We start from the raw sequence: 7337 nt of genomic DNA on the forward strand, positions 1-7337 counted from the left end.
GTACTGTGGTTAAGCCTAACATGCATGCATACACACACAGATTTTTTTTTTTTTTTTTTAGCATGACTGGAGTAGGGAAGCACTAGGTTGCAACTTTCGTTGCTGGCTGTATATTGTGTTCTACTGCAGTTAAGCCTAACACGCACGCACACACCTACACAGAAAAATATAAAAGACACTTTGATTGATTTTTTTTTCTTGACTATATATATTTTTTTTTTTGGAGTCCAGTACTTGGGCCCAGATGGACACAGCACCAGCCCAGATGTATCTGTAGTTCTGCACCAGCCCAGATGGAAACAGCAGACAGCAAAACACCAGCCCAGAATGGATCAGCAGCACCAGCCCAGGACACAGCAGACAGCACAGACAGCCTAGATGTATCAGCAACAGCCTAGATGGACACAGCAGACAGCACAGTGACAACACCAGCCCAGAATGGATCAGCAGTCACTAGCCCAGGACACAGCAGACAGCACCACCACCTCTCCCAGCCCTACACTACCCACCCTCCCTGTTCAGTCTCCACAGCTGGAGTTAAATGGTGTCCGTCGCGTGGTCCCTTATATACTACATTGATCATAGAGACGAAAGCTCGCGAACCGCGAGATTTCGTCTCTATGGTTTTGCCTCGATTTAAGAGAACCGAGTAAGGCAGGAACATCCGAGCCGCCTTGGATCCGACTTGGATCTGCTAAATTCGGTGGGCTCGGATCTCTGAAATCCGAACCTGCTCATCTCTAATGATCATACATCCAAGTCATGCAAGTATCAGATTTCACTCGTCACTTTTCAAAGTCATATGAATTACACACATTGTAGTCTATGAAAAATATAAATGTAATGACTAGAGATGTGCGCAACCCCCGTGTTTAGGTTTTGGATCTATATCTCCTTCATGTTTTAGATCTGGATTTGGTTTTGCAAAAACCGACCTTGCGTGTTTTGGTTTTGGTTTTGGATCTGTATTTTGTTTCTAAAAAATCATAAAACAGTTGAAATCACATAATTTGGGCCTGTTTTTGTTCCTACAGTATTATTAACCTAAACAACATTAATTTCCAGTAATTTACAGTAAATTTTGACCACTTCACAGCTCACAATATTGAATTCATCCAGTTTAGGCCAAAAGGTTGCACGCAGCTAACTGGCTGACTAAGCTAAGAGAAAGCAGTGGACATCACAAACGTGGCAGTTCAGCTTCCAACATGGCACAGAGTGGCACTGAAGTGGTTGACAGTAGAGATGAGTGGGTCCGGTTCTTAGGGAACCAGACCCGCCCGAACATCGTTATTCCGAGCCAGATTCGAGTCAGGCTCGGGTTTTCCCACCTGACTCGGATCCGATAACGAGGCAAACATCATCGATCCCGTGTTGGATTCTCGTGGGTATTGGATTGCATATAAGTTCCTACCTGCTGTGTGCACCATTTGCTTGCTGAGTCCATGCAGGGAGGGCTGCGCTGTCCAGGCTGTGTGTGCTGTACTGTCCATCCAGGGGTTTGCTGTACTCTACATCCAGGGGTGTGCTGTCCATCCAGGGGCGTGCTGTCCATCCAGGGGCGTGCTGTCCATCCAGTGTACTGTCCATCCAGGGGTGTGCTGTATATCCAGTGTGCTGTCCATCCAGGGGTGTGCTGTCCATCTGTGGGTGTGCTGTCCATCCAGTGTGCTGTCCATCCAGGGGTGAGTTGTCCATCTAGGGGTATGCTGTGCTATTCATCCATTTTCGTTTTCGTACACTGGGGTACGGAAGCATACACTGGGGTAAAGCCTGCAGCATCACAGTGTTTATTTATGGATACACTGGGGGGGTATGCCCTGCTACGTCACAGTGATTATATAGATGCACTGTGGTATAGCACAAAAAAACCCCTTCTTTTTAACTTTTTTTTTTACTTTTCCTGACTTTTTTTTACAGCCTCCGGATGGACAGCACAACCCCTGAATGGACTCAACACACAGCCCCTGGACGGACAGCACAGCCCCTAGATATGGACAGCACAGGCCCTGGTTGGACTCAGAACAGCCCCTGGATGGACAGCACAGCCCCTGGATGGACTCAGGCCCTGATTCAGAGCCGGACGACCTGACAGAGCGCTCGCTCTGAATCAGTGCCGTCCCTCTGAATTTTTAGAGAGGCCTCCTGGCCGCTGATATAGCTGTGGGTGACCACCCACAGCTATAGCGAGCGGCCAGGAAGATGGTCGCGATGGTCAAGACCATCACGATCATCGGGCTTGCGACGAGACCCTTGTGGTAGGGTCTCATTGCCGCAAGCCCTGGAGTGCTTTTGGCTCTATCAGAGCCGAAAGCACTCCCACTGACATCACTTGTGATGTCAGTGGGGCCGGCCCCAGATGGTAGGCGTTCCCATGGGAACGCCTCCGTCTGGCCAGCCACGCCCCCAACACGCCCACCAAAGGGGGCGTGCTGTTACTCACCATCGACAGGACACCCCCTTTGTAGCAAGACCCATAGCGTCAGCTTGCCTGTCGCTATCCGGGTCTCGCGCATACACACGACGGAGCTGCCTCCGTCGTGCGCATGCGCACTGGGCTAACATCGACCCGCTTCCGAGTGCTCGCAAGCGGGTCTGAATTAGGCCCTCAGTACGCAGCCCCTGGATGAACAGGCCAGTCCCTGGATTGACAGCCCAGCACACCTTAGGATGGACATCACAGCACACCCCTGGATGGACAGCACAGCACATCCCTGGATGGACAGCCCAGCACACCCCTGGATGGATGGCCCAGCACACCCCTGGATGGATAGCACAGCACACCCCTGGACGGACAGCACAGCCCTCCCTGGATGAACTCAGCAAGCAAATGCCGCTGATCACCGCGGGGAGGGACTAATATGCAATCCACAACCTGCAAGAGTCTGTTGCAGATTTTATGACATTTTTCCTCGCTTTCGCATCCAAGTCAGGTGGGAAAACCCGAGCCAGATCCTAGTCGGGATGTTCGGGTGGGTCCCGCAGAGCAGGCCCTAAACAATTTGATGACCTAGGGAAGATTTTTGCTGGTGCCCCCTAGCACTGCTGCTAGTTTCTCTTCTGACCCAGAACCCCTCTCCTAGCACAGCACCCATCACCCAGCAGCACAGATCACAGTAGCAGCCAGCAAAACTCACCACCCCTCACCCATAGCAATCCTCATACACAGAGCTGTAACCAGGGCTGGCAACAGAAATCTCGGGCCCAGTACACTGATATCTCAGGGGGCCCCACCTTCTCACCATCAGCTCCAAACCCACATCCACACATACCTTCCCTGCATGTGTGATATGTGAAGCATGATATGTTAACTGCAGATATGCCAGCCTTTGAATAAAGTAAAAATAAACTATTACCACACTGTCACTGATGATGCAGGCTGTATTTCTTGTATGCCGTCTCTTCCAAGGTCTTCTTGATGACAGTGCTGTGGATCCCTCAGGGTACCCAGCCACCCTCAGTCCTCAACCCCTCATCACCTTCCTCAAATTCATTCTCTCATCACTATCTTCAGCCCTCATCACCTTCCTCAGATTCAGACCGTCATAACCATCCTTAGACCACCATCACCTTCCTTAGCCCACAACCCCCTTCACCTTCCTAAGCCCTTAGTCCCATCACCTTGCCCAGCCCTCTTCACCTTCCTCATCCCCCAACCTCCTTCATCTTCCTCAGCTCCAAACCCCTTCACCTTCCATGGCCCCTATCCCCTTCCTTCGTCCCCTACCCTTTCCTCCGCCCCCTGTGCCAAGTTCCTCCGCACCCAGCCCCTCATCACTGCAGTCCCCTGTGTGCCTGATAGACGTGGACGATGTTTGGAGGCGTGACCTATGACATCACACTGCTACGTTGCTTACTGAAAGGTCATGTCTGGCCCAGGCCGCGTCTGAGACACGGCAAGTCAAGCTTAACGCTGCCCGGTCAGACTACAAGGGAGCTGGGTGGCGGATATGGGTACCGTTGGCCATGACGCGCTGGCTGGAGCACTGAGTCTCGCTTTGTGCCTGTCTGGGCCTCGGGGCTCAGTATGGGTGTACCCTTAGCCCCCCTGTCACCGGGCCTGGCTGTAACTAGACATTTTGGTGCCCTGGCCAGCAAGAGCATTAGTGTATTGGCACATATTTTAATAGGGACGCCAAAAAAGGATTGTGGCCACACAATAGTACCCCCAATTCAAATGATGCCACACAGTAGTGCAACATTATTTACATTAGGCCAAGCCGTCGTTATGGGTCTCGCACCAAAGGGGGCGTGCTGTCGATGGTGATTGACAGCACGCCCCCTTTGGTGGGCGTGCCGGGGGCGTGGCTGCCCAGACGGAGGCGTTCCCATGGGAACGCCTACCGTCTGGGGCCGGCCCCACTATCATCACTAGTGATGTCAGTGGGAGTGCTTTTGGCTCTGATACAGCCAAAAGCACTCCAGGGCTTGCGGCAGTGAGACCCTACTGCAAGGGTCTCGTCGCAAGCCCGATGGTCGCGATGGTCTTGACCATTGCGACCATCATTTTGGCCGCTCGCTATAGCTGTGGGTGGTCACCCACAGCTATGCGAGCGGCCAGGAGGCCGCTCCAAATAGTTAGAGGGCCGGCCCTGATACTTAGCGAGCGCTCTGTCAGAGCATACGGCTCTGAATCAGGGCCTCTGCCCTAACTTCTCTACTCCATGCCTCCGGTGCTGCTGGCTGTATGAGCTACTCCTCAATCGGAGCTGAGAGCTCAAATTGTGGTAGGGCAGCCAGAGCAGAGCCGTTGGTGCTGTCTACCCGTCCCGGTCCCGCCACTGCCCACTGTCAAACTGAGCTCAGCCCTAGGCTTTGAATGCATGCCTCTTGGCATTCCAAATGCCCTAGGACTATTAGAAGACTATACTAGGTAACTCTATTTAAGCTATTACCGGGTATTATATATTTTCTTACTACGGATTATATACAGAGAGTTGCCTATTTACTTGAACATGACTGCTGCCTATACTACTAAGTATTAACACTCAGTAATATCATACTATTTATTATTCATATTTTTGGTGTATCATTGTTTGATACTTTATGTGTTGTACGTTGTTTGTTTGTTGTTAAGATCATTTTAACATACATAATAAAAGGTATATTTTAATATTTTGTTTAAGAGTGCCCCCAGCAAAGATGAGAGCTCCTTTTCTTCTTTTGTCCTCTTAACATAGTTTGCCTATGCCTACGACCAGCTCTGAGACGGAGGTAATGTACATACATTAGGTATGGGAATTGAAAGATGTTTCATTGGAACCATTGATGGATCCGATGGCCAATGTCTAACTCTGCGATGGTGAGAATATCTGTTTCCTTACAAGCGCAAGTCATTTTCCAGATGTTCTACAGATTGGGGGGGAGGCAGGTATGTTTTATTGGTTCCTGCACCCATACAGGAGATAGGTTTATTTTCAGTTAAACCCCCTTATACATAAAACAGAAAATGCTCAGCATACTTTACACAAGACTCGAACTTCCAACCTCATGTACCATAGTCAGCCATTTAACACATTAGCTAATTGCTCCTGCATAAGAAGCCTGGTAATTCTAAGTATATAAAGCTAATTATGGTTTTTCGTTTAAACCATTGTAGCTAAGCCAGTGACGTATGGTGAGGTCAATGCCTGGGGAGGCACTGGCTGATTAACCCCCCTGTGTGTGTGTGTGTATATATCTATATATATATATATATATATATATATAAAAACAGAATAGGGTTTCCCTTATTTAACAGTAACCAACACCAGGCTGAACCAGCCAGGGGGATAATGCCATAGCAGGGGGTACACTCAGTGTGGGGTCCCCCTGCTATCACATTAACCACCCCCAAGTTAGTCAGCCCAGTGCTGGAATTCCACAGAAAGTTGGGATCCCAAAAAGATTAAATTTGGGTTCCCACCTTCCGAGCAATATCCAGCACTGGGCTAAAAGCCCAGTGCTATGCCCCACACCCCTGATGGTGGTGGGTGGTGGGTTCATGGTATAATAATATTGTTCTATACAGGCGGCCTACAGGTCCCAGCAAGCCTGTCCCAGCATGCCGGCACTTTGAGAACCACAAGTGCTTACATGTCTAGTCATTAAGGGCCCGCTGGCACCTGTAGTCCACCTGTAAAGTAAATATTAAAAAAAATACAAGAGACTTGATTGTTTAATAAAAGTTTTCATACAGCATCTTCACCTGGGGGGCAGCGGCCTTTAAGCTCTTTTATATGTCCATCGCCTCCCCAGGGTTGCCGGCGTCTTCTATCTACAGGAGCTCTTGCATGCTCCTTCCCCGTCGGTGGACTGCCAGCCACTGCCTTGTGCTGGCTTCTATGAGCCAGCCCAGGGCGCCTGGGCGATGACGCGGAGAGCCATAATTGGCTCACGATGGCCATCTTGGATTTCAAAAATGGCTCTGCGGCGCCATTTTTGAAATGGGTAATGGATGACAGACACTGGATCCTCCAGGATCCAGATCTGCAGCCACAATCTAAGCCAGGGGTCAGGGAACTTTTTTACCTTTTACCCCAAAATATATTTAGATACACTGATGTTACCCCCTTGATTTGAAAGGAAGGAAATCAAATAGTTGTGCCCCCATATAATGCCCCTGTAGTAGTGCCCCCCATAGTCATGCCCCTGTAGTAGTGCCCCCTCATAATGCCCCTGTAGTAGTACCCCCATATAGTGCCCCTGTAGTAGTGCCCCCATATAGTGCCCCTATAGTGCCGCTTGTACAAAAAAACAAAAAACAAACCACTTACCTTAATCCCCTGATAACGTTGGAATATGTGACCGTACATACTCCTTCAGCAATTCACGAATATATGCATGCTTATGTCTTTCATTATTTCCTTTGCAATTAAGAGTACATAGAAATGATTCAGGATATATATTAGTTGCAGAGGACCGTCACGTGTCGAATGGCTTCACGCCTAGAGATGAGGCCTTCCCTCTATCTAAAGTAGGCAGGTGTGTGTCTGAAGCAACAGTTATTATTGTTTATTCTAAAAGGTATAAGGGTTATTACGGAAATAGGTATAAATCAGAAATGTGGAAAACTATTTCTTCACTAGCAAGACAGAATCATGGGTTAGTTGAATATGAACAGACTAGGAGACAGTAGGTCTCAGATCTGGCTAAACAAGGAGGGAGCTAATCAGGATAGCCTTGGCCTATATGCAGTCACCAGTATTTTGAGAACATAGAAAGGAGATTATAGGTTTTGTTATGATTTAAACATATTATCGGTGAAATGTTTAGTGCGCATGAATATTGCATTAATTAATTAATAATCGCCATTTTATAATATGTTAGTAGCAGAGAGGAAAAAAGTATAAAAGATT

The sequence above is a fragment of the Taudactylus pleione genome, unplaced genomic scaffold (assembly GCF_031769625.1).
Source record: "Taudactylus pleione unplaced genomic scaffold, aTauple2 ptg000154l, whole genome shotgun sequence".
NCBI lineage: Eukaryota > Metazoa > Chordata > Amphibia > Anura > Myobatrachidae > Taudactylus > Taudactylus pleione.